The sequence below is a fragment of the Cyprinus carpio genome, chromosome A7, assembly GCF_018340385.1.
Source record: "Cyprinus carpio isolate SPL01 chromosome A7, ASM1834038v1, whole genome shotgun sequence".
In the NCBI taxonomy this organism is placed as follows: domain Eukaryota; kingdom Metazoa; phylum Chordata; class Actinopteri; order Cypriniformes; family Cyprinidae; genus Cyprinus; species Cyprinus carpio.
In genome coordinates this window covers 7,787,309-7,802,361 of record NC_056578.1, presented here as the reverse complement: position 1 = coordinate 7,802,361, position 15,053 = coordinate 7,787,309, and positions in this window count along the sequence as shown.

The window sequence follows — 15,053 nt, the reverse complement described above, 5'->3', positions numbered from 1 at the left end:
TCATCGCCACCTTCGCTGTTTTGATATGCAATACATAAAACATTAGAAATCAAATAAACCGCTACTACATAATGGTCCTTCCAGGGACTTGGGGCTTTAATTCCTGGGAAAAGGCATGGCATGAAAAAAAAGTATGCAAACATGCAAGATATAATAACCCAAAACATGTCTGTCAGTAACATACAGTAAACATGCCAGATATGAGCACTGAGTGCGTCTCCACTTGTTCTGTTCTTTTGACTTCTGAAGAGCTTTTGTGAAAGAACATCTGCTGCCAAGGTTGTTTTTCTTTTAAATGTTGAATTAAATGCTGTGAAATGCAGTGTGTGCAGCATCGCCCATGCACCTGAGAGCGCTGATATGAGTCCAAGCCGGATGGATTTAAAGCACAGCTCTGTCTCAATTGCTTTTCACACCTCATTAGACGAGCTGTTTAACTGTGATGGACACTGGTGACTTTCACTCAACATACACGAGTGTGAATGTGTATGTGTGTGTGCTTGTGTACTGAGGGAACACAAAGCAGGAGTCAGCAGAACACCTGAAGAAATGAACAAGACTGCTGAAAGAAATCCAATATTGCATTACAACACAGTATGACGCACTCGCAGTATACAGCACACACACTCCAGTGCACTGCTCATTACAATGTCATTCATCTAACATAGAGAGCAAAAGCTGTTTTCTCACTAATTCTTACAGTCCTTAAGAAGTTGTTGCAGGAGGTTTTGTATCAAGCATGTGAAACTAAGATAGTATGAAATGTACAACGAAATCATGGATTTATTGAATAAAAACCACATGAATTACAATAAGTATTCGGTTTAAAATGAATAACACTAGCAACAACATGCCACTCAGGGCCTTCTGTTTTTTATCTTTTCACTTCAAAATAAAAACATTTCCACCACAAATCTAAAAACCTCAATGTGTCCATAAGTCCCTCATTAAAAAATAGTCAAAAATAAATAAATAAATAATATTCAACATAATACAGTCACAAATCACTATTTTCCAGAGACACAAAATAACATCAAAACGGTTTATACTGACTAAAACTTACAAATGTTGAAATTCAGATTAAATTACACAATTAATTTTGTAAATTGCATAGCCATTCATTAAATGTGTTGACATGAGATTCTGTGCCATCTATGGTCAAGAGAAAAAAAAATAAGACAGGGCTTGCCCGATCTTACCCCATTAAATTTAGACTAAGTAAATATAACAAAACATTTCAGTGTGGAGTCACTTGCAAAAGGGTTTTATTTGAATTATTTGAATGGCTGCCAATAGAGAAATGTTTTTTTTTTTGTTTTGTTTTTTGCATCGGTCAGATTATGTAATTTCGTGATCAACCAGCAGGGGGTAAGGGAATCACGCTAACTAGCTAAACAAATAAAGATGTATGTGTGATAAACGTGTGACGTCTTCAATCACACAAACGCACATCTACGTTCCATGCAATATTAGCAAATTAATCAATTTAAAAGGAGGTCTAATGCTATTCCATGCATTCTGACTTATTTACTCTGTTAAAGAAGTTTTGTTGGACGTATGACAGAGTATTTCTGCACCAAAGACACTCCTTCAGGGTTTCTATAAAGGTGCATTCATGCCATAACTTAATTTCCATGATTACGAGACACCAACTTGTAAATAGTGTTCATGTCATCGTAGAACTCGTAATGGCAACTTGTAGCTTTCAGAAAATTCCCAGTGCACATCTTGTACCACCTGACCACTTCAGATTCATTAGGTGCTATGTTTAGGCACTGATGCAATAGTTCCGAGCTCAAGGGTGTGAACAGTTCCAATTCACGTGTTGTCATCTCAACATGTAATTACGATATGGCATGAATGCATCATAAGTTTCTGAAGTATGACCCTGTATGACGTCATGAACGGTCAACGGTGCGTCTGAAATCATGTACTGTCTGAGTAGGTATTACTGTACATTTGAATTTGAATTTACTTCACGACCGTTAGAAAAGTGCATTCTATATAGTATGAATATGGGTAGTATGAATGAAATTCAGATGTACTATCCACCATGTTGTTACTGTCACATGACCTACCAGCGTCAGTTACGTTGCATCACTGCTATTCATAAATCCTCTCCCGTGGCCTTATGGGATAGTAAAGTGTCCATTGAATGCGCACTTCAGAATCCGTCATCTACTGTTTTACAAATTCTATAAACTCGGACATACTACTCACTTCACATATTGTTTTTTGCATACTATATAGTAGAGAAGTATGTGATTTCAGACGCAGTGCATAAGCAGCCCATCGACGTGCTTCCAGGAGCTTGACTTTTAACATGATATTAGCAGAAACTGTGTGTTAGGTCGCCTTTAAATGTTTACAATTAAACTTCATGTGTTGTGTAATCTATGATGTCTATTACTTTTTTATTTTACTTTTTTTGATATTTTACAAATTATTACTTGATATAGGCCTATATATATATATATATATATATATATATATATATATATAATAATATATATATATATATATATATATATATATATATATATATATATATAAATCCTATTCCTAAATCCTAAATTAGTGGGTTTCATTTCTTTTTATCACTTCAAATATTAGACACGAACATGAATGAATGAGATTGTGTGTGTTTGTTCTCCTATTCCAGTCTTTAAAAGTCCAAACAGAACAGCATGAAACAGTTTTAAAGTTTGTTGCAACTTGCACTTTCTTCGTTCCAGTAGATTAAACAAGGTGAGATGAGTTAGAAAGACTAAAGAGAAAGAGTAACAAAACAAGACTCAAAAAAGTGATTTTTAAATGAATACATTTCTGCAGAACACAACACAACACCCACTGAGGAGCCTGAACTCAAGAAACACAAAACCCACCGACGAGGTGGGAGATCAAACCAGGAAAAATGATATCTCCATATCCTGCAAATACAGATTTAAGAGAAACAATGTCTTTAAGGTTATGCAGCCATTGCTTTGTCTTGACCACCGCAGAGTCAAACAAACCCACACCGAACTACCGCAGACAGGAACAACAAACCAGAGAAGCTGTGATCATTCATCACTGGTGGAGAGCAAACAACCAATGACCTCTCTCTCTCTCTCTCTCTCTCTCTCTCTCTCTCTCTCTCTCTCTCTCTCTCTCTCTCTCTCTCTCTCTCTCTCTCGCCAAAACAGACCAGCATGTAACATTATATTAAAATTAATGGAACACTACTTTTCAAAAATCTGGGGTCATCAAGATTTTTGTCTTATGAAAGAAATTATGAAAATATATATATATTTTTATTGTTGTTTTTGAAAGAAGTATTCATATTCATTTTGGCATAAGCTTCATCAAAGCATCTTTAAGTCGGTGCTGTAAGTCTGTTGGAGTTAAAGGTCACTGCAAAAATAGCAGCATGATTCAGTCTTGAGCCATGTTAGCTGATATGAATAGTATATGAATGTTATCAGAGTAAGAGCAGCAGAAACAATGTGTTTTTGCTGAACATTCACATGTTGGTCTGTTCAGGTCAGTGCAGTGACACGACGCCTGCAGCCGTACTTCTCAATGTGCAAACTACCCACCAACTCAATTCATATAATCCCAAAAACCCAAATATAAAAAGATGAAGAGGTGTTTGAGAACATAAGGGAGAACTGACTAGCTAGTTAATTCATAGAATCTGTGAATGGTACATTTTCAAAGGTGCACTTTTACTGTTCACAGCTCAAAATGAGTAAAATAAATACTCTTTAGAGCCAAGTATGAATGCACTCGACTTTACCTTCTATTGTCTGTTTGCTTGCTATCGTTGTTACATCTGTTTGCATACTGTGATTGATATATGCAATTATGCATTAATACATTTGGCAGATGCTTTTATCCAAAGAATTATTACAATTATTTTGGTATATCTGTTATCATTTTCCTTCCATGTTTTGGTGAGACACATAAATATATTCAGACAGTACCTTTAAAACATTTACATTGAGAAAGAGAGCAATAGAGAAAGCGTTAGTGACAATGTTTTCACGGAAAAATCCAGTGAACTAAGCAATACTGTGTTCACAGTAGATCTTGCTAAAGCTGATGGGATTTTTAATAAGATCCTCAAGCTCGCATTAATGCATAAACACGACGTGACACAAATGAAAGTTCTCAGACCAAAACCTTGGTGCACTTAATAAGGGCAATAAATGGGTAGAGGAATAGTGCATCAGTCACACTTATGTATATTTTATCAGTAATTTACATGCATTTCAAATAACAGCAGCACAGCCAGCTTCCATAGGCCTTAAAATCACCCCAATGAGCTTCTGTTACAAATCCTCATCTACAGTACTATTTAACTGGAATATTGTTCAAATGATTTCATGCAGTGCTGTGAAACAATAAGGCATATATTTAAGAGGGCAATTGTAGCTCTATTATGATATAATATGGGAACATGGCCAAAGGCTGCAGTGCTTGAAGATATGAAGATATGGTTATTGTATACACATCTACTACTGAAAAATACTGCTTGAGGAGGAGCACTTATTTTTATTGTGTCTAAGCACATTTCACTAGAGGTCTAATGTTTAAATTCAAAGAAAACTATTTCAGCTGACTGAAAATTTAATCTGTGACTTAATTCTCATATAAAAACAGATTTATAGTGAGTTATAGTTTCTTCACTGAACATAAACATTTAGCATTGCTATTTCAGCAGCAGATTACATGCTAATTTTCACTTTGTGACAGACAGATGACCCACGGCTGCTGTCGACATTCAGTTATTTGTTTATTCTGCCCACAGACACGTACATTGCGCTGATTAAACAAAAATGTTGTACTCGACAGCTGTGATGGCAACAGTTGGGAGAATGGATCGCTTTATGAATTAATTGGAGCTGTCTGGACAACACAAGATGTGACTAAATGGTGCCACAATAAAACAAACATTTAGTTGTGGGATAAATGTGAAGCTGTGTGTCACCCTGATCCTGTAATGACAGTACAGCTGTAATGGTTATTGCTCTGATTAACGCATGCTGTGCGCAGAGGAACTAATATCAAACTGTATCTGATGTCTACCGTGTCACCTCACACCTTTTATGCTAATATTTCCTTCTCCAACACACAAAGTCACATTTGACCTATTTTCGCCCTCCTAATAAAAGTTGATGAGATAAAGGGCTTGTACCATGAAATAATGTCAAGAAATGCAGCGTAGTCAAATTCATAAACAAATAGCTCAATAAACATATTTTTTAGTAAATCTAAAACAGACAGCAGAACCAATGAAGTCAGATACACCAGCAGCTTGTTCTATTTAGTGAATCAAACACATACAGTGCAGTCATATGAACGCACAAATGATTCATATGAACCAGTTCTTTTTATAATGCAGCTGCATGGCTGTATTGACTAATCAGCATCAAGGAATGTAATCTTTTAGAATAGTACTTAATTTACATAATACGCCTTTTTGTTATCATTGTTCAAGTTACTTGCATTTGCATAGTGAGCACAGAGCAGCATTATGGAAGTACACTTGCAATAGAGTCTCTCACAGGCCAAATAAATTAATCTTCAGAAATTTTTTATTTCTGTTAATAACCAGCTTGCAACACAGACTTGACAGGATTATCTAATTACACACCATATTCTATTAGCAGCAACACAATGAATGTGCTGATGTCTATTAAATCAGTCAGTATAGGCTTATTAAAGTGTACATTATATCAGTCCAGTTCTGAAATTACAGTCATCTGCGATCAGGCGGCACTGAGAAGCCTTCAAAATGCCAGTTTCTTTCCTGACATGTTCTAACTCTTCTTTTGACCCTCCACTTTCAGTCACTATACATATATAAGCCTACCTCGTGGACATGCATAATGCAGAGCCACATGATCAGAAAGATAACGGTCTACAAACTTATGAATAAGTCAAAAGCAAAGTGGAAGGCTGCATTTTAGCAAAGACACTTTGTTATTCATATGCAGCCCAAATGAAAAGATTCTATTCATTTGTACCCATAAAGTGCTGACAGGCTCAGGTCAGAGAAAGCAAAGACAATTCATTGAAGCAGGTAGAAATCTGATGCATTCCCTCTTAGCTTGTTCCATTGAGCACTGTAGCATATGCATGTCTGTGTGTGTGTCATAGTAAGAATATACGCAGTCAGACTCATTTGAAATTCTGATGACAGTTCTCTTCTTTATATTAAATATTCTTTCTAGTACACTGCTGTCATGGCTCAACGTTTTGCATCCACCATGTTCAAATGAGTCATAAAAACAGTTTTATGTAAAATCACACAAATTTGGTTATGCAAGATATTAATAGCTAACCTTAACAACTTTCACTATTCTTGTGCTAAAAACATAAATGAAACCAAAAATTATGGCGTGGTTTTCTGAGAAACTGAACTATTTAAGTCCGAGGCAAGTCAATGGCAAAAATGGCCAAAATCTTCAAAACTGTCTGTCATGACTGTGTTTCAATAATAGATTTCAAATCAGCGATAAAGTCAGACAACAATGGTATAATAAGTTTTGCTTCTTTAGCTCAAATCATGATAATATATATATATATATATATATATATATATATATATATATATATATATATATATATATCATTCTAATTCAGCTAATGCGCATGCATGTTCTAAACACATCACAAAGCTGATTGGCTCTTATTACATTTGCAAATGTATTCTGCTCAACAGTTAATTTATCATTGACAGATCTAATAAATACACAGTTTAAGTATTGCCAATGAAGGGCATGTTCAGAAAGTAATTAGAAGATATGGTAATCACTCTCTGTGGGCTTGTGGTTCTGAGCTATGTCATAAAGACTCAATCATGTCTCGTCTCTGCGGTTCTCCACATAATATCTTAATTGTACCTGATGAACAACAGAAAGACTCGTCGGCTGAATGCTGATGATCTGCGCATGTGTGAGGAAACTCTCCAGAACTGATTCACTCTTGTGTGTTGGAATGCCGTCTGTGATTGGGTTGCATGTTCACTGGGAGATTAAGAATAATTGCTCTGCTCAAATGGCTGTGTAAGCAGATCTCACCGTACACTAGAGTCTAATTCTCAACCAAACGGTAATCGAACAAACTGTTTACTTTCATGAAGAAAGAACATTCCCACTGCTAATGTTTTAGCTATGCTTTACTATAATTGTTGGCCTTTTCCCATTACCTTGAGATGCTAAAGCAGCCTTTTTACAATCAGCACAACTGTTTTCAACATTGATAATAATAAGAAATGTTTCTTGAGCAGCAAATCCTCATATTAGAATGATTTCTGAAGGATCATGTGACACTGAAGACTGGAGTAATGATGCTGAAAATTCAGCTTTGCATCACAGGAATAAAAAATTGTATTTCAAAATATATTAACATAGAAAAGAGTTATTATAATATATAATATTTCACAATATGACTGTTTTTACAGATCAAATAAATGTACACTTGGCAAAACTTTCATTACTGTTTCATACTGTCAAACTGCACAAACTGAAATATCAATATTGTAAATAAGAGACTTCTGGTTTCTATTTTGTTGTAAACAATAACAAGGCAACCTAATCACATAACAGCTGTTTGTAGCAAAACTGAACAAAACCCAACAGAGAACCACAGAACTGGTGTGATTTGACATTACACTTTATTGCGGATCTCTGTTTGCATTCGTGACCTCACATCGTTCTGTTCTGCGGTTATTAACGTGTATTACTGTGTAATGCAGCGCACCTCTTCAGAGCTGAAAGCAAAACAAAACTCTTCCTCTGGAGAGGTGTTATTATTGCAGGAGTACAGCACAGGAAAGGTTCAAATCATGAGCCGACAGAGGCCATCTATCATCAGAGCATCACATCAGCACAAAGATTTTATACAACAGAGTATTTCACTGGCTTCACCACAGCAACAGTATGCTGTATTTATATTTATGCATTCATGCTTTGGGAATAAACACCATGAAGAGCAGCTGGCAGACACAGGAATCATGGTTATAAGACATCAGGTTGTAAGAGGAAAAGTTTCATGCAAGACACTTCAGAGGACTGTCCTTAGTCCTTAGAAAGCAAGTCAGCGGCCATTACAGTCTCACCTTTAGGCAATTATTTCTGTTCAAGTACAGTTACTGTCTACTTTAATGGGGAATTATGAAACATCTACAACCGTTTTTAAGCTTTATAGATTTTGTGAACATAAATCATTAATTCTGTAGCTTGAATCAGTTCAATGCATGCACCTTCCTGCCACAGATACCTGAATATGATGATCCCCTTGAGAAAAAAATAGACTGTAAATTCTATAAAATCTGTAAATGTAAATGCATGAAGGCTAATTTAGATTGATTGATTGATTTATTTTTTTCTTTTATAAACCATTAAGAGTGCTGTTCAAAAGTTTGGAGTTGGTAAAATATTTTATTTATTTATTTTTTACTTACTATATTCACAAAAGAAAAATTTAATTTGCCAAAAGTGACAGTATAATGTCTTTCAAATAAATGCTGTTCTTTTGATTTTTTCACTGAAGAATCCTGAAAAAAAAATAAAAAAAATAAGTTTCCACAAAAATATGAAGCAGCAGAATTGTTTTCAACATTGAAAATAATAGCATATCAGCATATTAGAATGATTTCTGAAGGATCATGTGACATTGAAGACTGGAGTAATGATGCTGAAAATTCAACTTTACATCACAGGAATAAATTACATTTTAAAACACACTGAAAAGCAAAACAGTTATTTTAAATTGTAATAGTATTTTGCACTACTACTGATAAATCTCATGATTTCTGACCAGTCTTTAGAAACTAATTGAGACTCATAATTGTTTTCGAACATGAGAAGCCACAATTTCAGCACAATTTCTTCTTTCTGAACGAGCCTGTAATATAAAGGTGATTCTCTGTCGATCTTGGCCGTGTCGTGTGTTGTATGGATCACTCGTGTATGTCCAGTGGCCCGGACTGAATGAGCACAAAGGCTTGGGTCGGTGCAGTTATAGTAAAGTCTCCTCCAAAAGGTCACACTGTCTGCGACAGACTCCCTGGAGGACGAATGGAGATAAAACTGAATGTGAATGTGACATAAAGACGGTTATATCAGCCATTTATTACTCAAGCATTTTAGCTGAAGTTGCTGAGGAACTTGTGATGGGAAGTTCAACCTAACTGCCCCATAAAACTCCCATAAACAAGCTCTTCTGGATCTCATCGAAGCGAAATACCTGGAATTGCATCTTCACAATCCTCTGGAGTCATGAAGAACAGTTATTGTGAGCCGGTCTCACATTTACGTGAAATGTCACGATTTGAAACACCACAGTAATCACCAATGTCAAACCATCAATAACAGAGATTCATTTCTGAGATTCCACAGAACAGACCATTCTTGATGATAATTAATATGCTGCCTTTGAAATTATCAGAGAACTCAGAGAATGGACTTAAAGTGTAAAATACTTCATGATTAAAAAAAAAACAAAACAGTTTTTGACAAAAACATTCCTCAAAAAAAGTCTAAACCATGTTAAAGCAACTTATTATAAACATTTTTTGAGTTTTATTTAAAATGATCTTGTGCGAATTGAATATTCTATATGTTTTGTTTATTATATATTAGATATTGGCCTGAACTCATCTAATTTTAATCATCCTTTTCTTCTACAATAAATAGCATTCAAAAGTTTGTGGTCTGTAAATAATTTCATCGAAGCGAAATACCTGGAATTGCATCTTCACAATCCTCTGGAGTCATGAAGAACAGTTATTGTGAGCCGGTCTCACATTTACGTGAAATGTCACGATTTGAAACACCACAGTAATCACCAATGTCAAAACCATCAATAACAGAGATTCATTTCTGAGATTCCACAGAACAGACCATTCTTGATGATAATTAATATGCTGCCTTTGAAATTATCAGAGAACTCAGATAATTGGTCTGTAAATTTTAGTTCTTGAAAAAAAGTATTTTATGCTCACCAAGGCTGCATTTATTTGATCAAAAATACAGTAAAAACAGTAAAATTATGAAATATAATGACAATTTCAAATAACAGTTTTCTATATAAATATATATTTTAAAATTAAATTTATTCCTTTGATGCAAAGCTGAATTTTCAGCATCATTACTCCAGTCTTCAGTGTCACATGATCCTTCAGAAATCATTCTAATATACTGATTTGCTGCTTAAGGAATATTTCTGATTATTATCTTACTACTTCATATTGTATTTTTGTGGAAACCGTGATACATTTTTGACGATTCTTTGATTGAACATTCAAAAGAATTGTTTTTTTTTAAATAGTGATCTTAACATCATTATGTAACATTCTAAATGTCTATATATATTTATATATATTATTGTTCCTAAACTTTTGAATGGTAGTACACACAATTGTTGCAAAACCCACAATTCATGAAAATAATTGGTCATAAATTTGTAAATATTGATATCAATGTATTTCCTTTACAAAACTAAAATTTACAAACACAAACTGTTGCATTTAATTCAATTCAACAATTAACATGTTTTACAAATTATTTACACAAACTTGTTCTCCTCATATTTAAGGTCCACTGCTTGTATTTTTCAGTATATAAATAGATCCTCATACAAAACTGAACATCCTATTTATTTCTTCTGTACTGTATATCGTCTGACAACATGATGCTGTTACCTACAACACATCCATCGCTTCCCTCATCTGAGCTTTGAAGGCAATCAGGGCATCTTCTTCAGGGTCATTCAGTGTGGAGTAAATGTCACATCACCTCTGTGTGAAGGGCATTATCACAGCGATCTTCATTCAGAGGCGTGCGGCGCGCTGCTTAGTTATTCTGGCTGCGTGGACACTGAGAGAACCTAAGGAATCCAGAGGGAGAAAAGCACACTGACTGCAGTCCAACAGATCGCTGCATTGATCTCTGACGCGCTGGAGGGCAGCTCCCACAATCCCTCGCAGGTGTCAATTGCTCGTAATCCTCCCCATGTGTAACAGAATGAAGGGAAAATAGAAATGAAAACAAGAAAATAACAAGAAATAGGCTGTGATGATAAAAAATTCTAATTAGTTTATATTCCGTGATTGCCCATCCATCCTTAAAGGGACAGTTCAACTGAAAATGAGAAAAAAAATCATACAGGCTGGAATCATGTATATATATATGTGTGTGTGTGTGTGTGTGTGTGTGTGTGTGTGTGTGTGTGTGTGTGTGTGTGTGTGTGTAAAATTTTACAGTAAAAACTGTGAAATATTATTACAATTTCAAATAACTGTTTTCTATTTGAATACATTATAAAATGTAATCAATGTTGAATTTTCAGCATCATTACTCCAGTCTTCAGCGTCAGATGATCCTTCAGAAATCATTCTAATATGCTGATTTGCTGTGCAAGAAACATTTGAAAACTATTCATTTAAAATAAATAATAATAAGAAAAAATATTTAAATAAAAATCTTACTAAAAATCTTAATTCCCTTTGAGCTAAACTGACCTGTTTCCCTTTCACTAATGAATAACAAGACGCATCTTTTCATCTTACAAATATGTATTATCCATCATAACATCAGTCTGAAACAGACAAAAGCAGAGATGTCAGCATCGTGACTGATTTCTGCTGGACTCGATGGGAGGTCTAGAAAGAGGACAAGAGTAACAGAAAAACAAAGACGACCAGCCGGGCTGCAACAAACCCCTTCCATGCTGTTATTAATCGAGGACGAGAGCATAATTGAGCATGTGAATGTATTACAGAGTCCTGCTGAGAATATGACAGGGACAGAGGCGCTTACTGGCTTGGGTAATTTCATTGGGATTTTTGAGTTGCTCAAGTGGATTTCCAGTCAATATCGGTGTAGTTGAAGCATGAATCCCATCATTTGTTGTTTATCTGAAGGTATAAGGATAATGACCCAGAAGAACACATGTTGAGACACACTTTAGAGATGTTCCAGCAGCTTCTATCTATGAAGAATAGCTTCTGAACAATGTAGTAATGCAGAGAAACAGCTGATGAGCAGCACATGGAGCTCAGGCTGCTTGTGGCCGACAAGGAAGTGGTTCACCCCATAATTATGTGATTATTTCATCTCTTTTTAGTCTTTCGTGAAACAGCAAATGAGATGTTAAAGAGAATGTCCAAGCAGCTTCTTTGCAAACAGCGGGGTTTTCAAAACTAAAGCTAGATAGTGAGTTGATGGTTAATTAATTAAATAAATAAAAAAAGTTCAATTTAACAATATATGTATTTTTTTTACTTTCTTCATTTGTTATGTAAGCATTAACCAACATCAGAGAACCGTGAATGTGTTGTTAAATTATTCAAATTCTAACTAAATATCTCACTTCAAGTAAATATTTTTATATTTAAGGTTGAAGGGGTTCGACTGACAAAAAAAATTTGGGAATCCCTAGCATATAAAGGAGATGGATAGTAACCTATACAGCCAAAAATGACATAAATGTCAAAAAAGAAGTCCATACAATTCACGCACTAAAAAATTCCCATTGTCATAATAACAAAATATATTTAAACATTTTTTAAAAATACTGCAAAATACAATTTCACTGCATTCTGCAACATAATTTAAATGGTAGAGACATGTTTGGGCTATGCTGGCTCTATGATTAAGCACAATAATACAAAAAATATGAATTATTAAATCTGTGTCAAACCTGTTGCCAGAAGGATGACATCAAAGACATTTCAAAAGAACATGGAGTCTTCTGTAATGAGTGATGTCTCCTCTAGAGATTTCCAATGAACATCTGCCGCGCAAAAGAATCCAAATCAAAGCAAAGATGATGGAGATGTTTCACCCCACATCATTCATCTGAAGAGTTTGAGAAGTGATGGGCAGATTTGTGAAGGAGCTCCTGCCAGCGTCTACAAACAGAGGAGCTGTCGAGTCAACTGAGGAAAAAGTTACTCATGAAGCTACTGCATAATATGTGAAGAAAAAGTCTGTGCGGAAATGTCAGATTGAGATCTTCATGAGCTCATGAATATGTGCTGAAAACAATCCGTTCTCACGCACCGACAGACGCCACATATTCTGGAGAGCTTTGCTGGCTGCTACAATGGTATCAGTGTTTTCTTGGCTGTAAAAGACCAAGACTTACTCTACCTGAATTTGGGGATGAGATTTAATATTTCAAGATTTTTTGACAAGCTATTGAGCTTTTTCCAGAGACTGTGTTGCCTCCAGTTTTTTTAAATGTCTTTGTTAGTGTAGCACACAGCAAAAAAAAAACATAAACATAAAGTTTTAAATGGTTTAACATTGTATTTTACTGTAAAACACTGTCAAACTTATAGGCCTATTCTGGTGCAACTTATAAAAAAATAAAAAAGTATATTTTTTACAGCCAATAGTTGTACTTGGTCTTGCTTAAAAATCGATGTAAAGTGTCCTATTTCAGCCCATTAACTTTTATAATGTGACATATTTCAGAGCTATTTATAATGAGAAAATATGAATCTAGACTAGACTGGATTAGTTGATGGGGTTTGTGACTTCAGCTGAAAAAGAAAATCATGAAGATTATGAGGACATTTTTTTTTTCACAAAAAAAATCACAACATTCACAATAAGGGCAGGAAAGTGTATTAATATAGTAAACAGTATTTTGATTTCATATTGACTGTAATAGTGAGTGTAAAGATCAGAAGACTCACCGTAACTCAAACCGGCTCCAGCATCTAGAGGCAGTGACCTTCTCCTCACGTCCTTCACAGCTACGCCAGTGCCATTACACTGACAGCGGCAGATTTACAGTACGTGCGGCCATCCGTCATGCATACACTCACGGATCCTCTGAACGTAATATATTCTCAGTGTTACAGCCCACAAACAGAATCAGCAAAATGCAAAGCTGAAGAATGAGCTGGAGAACATAAACGTGATGCTGAGACCTTTGAGCAAAACCAAGAGGCAAAACATCATGTAGGAAACTCATATTGTTATCTACAGCATCATAAAACAAAAAAAAAAAAAAAAAATCCATTAAATGTCAAAAGACATTTAAAACGTTCTTCAATAAAAAGTTTTAAACCATTACACAAACCAGCTAGCTCATTAAACAAAATATTTAAAGCAAAATGAAAGAGACAAAGAAAAACCTTGAATCAGCAATGTTAGTACATAATGCAAAATACTATAAACATAAAAGCTCATTGAACAAAGATGCACACACGCAAAATCATTATAATACAGGATATAAATTTATTTTTTTGTGTATGAACAGTCTGAAATTTAAGTAATTTCAAATTAGCACCATCAAAAGTGGCAGTTTAAGTACCGATCATGTGTGCAACTACTGACATACAGTACTGGAATACAGAAGCGATATTCACCAAACCTGGAACATGAAGCTGTTGCACCAAATAGTTCTGACAGAAGCAGGTAGATACAATATGTTTTAAATAATCCTAACAAACACTGAAAACACGTTTCATTTAAATACATACAAAAGTACAAGAACAAAACGTGGAGAAACTGCTGAATTTCACAGTAGTGAAATTTGTCTAGCACCTGTTGTGACCTTGTGCAACCTGGTAGATGAGAGCCAAGGTCTCGAACACACACACATATACGCTCGGTTCCAAAACCTAGTGAGCATTTAAAAGCATCAACGGAGTGGGAAGGTCAAAATATGTATGCTACATTTGTGTTTGAAGTGCACTCGAAATTGGTCACTAGTGTCAGTGAGGATGCTGTCTTAGACACTAGCTCCCTATGTAGCTCAGTAGGGTTTGTAACAGAGTCTCTTATGCACACATATGCAGTGTCACATTCGGACATGGGTTTTTTTTTTTTTTTTTATGAAATATAAACCTGACCTAAAATTTCACATTTTCTCACCACATCCTGACTGTAAAGTACCTGTAAAGTACTCCTATCAATTGTTTTCAGATCTTAATGATGAGATTTGGACTGCAATGCTATTTTTCGAAAAGTCTGTCATATAAAAAGGGCCTGTTTATGGAATATATTTGTACACATACTGCCTCTATTGCACAAAGTGAGAACTAC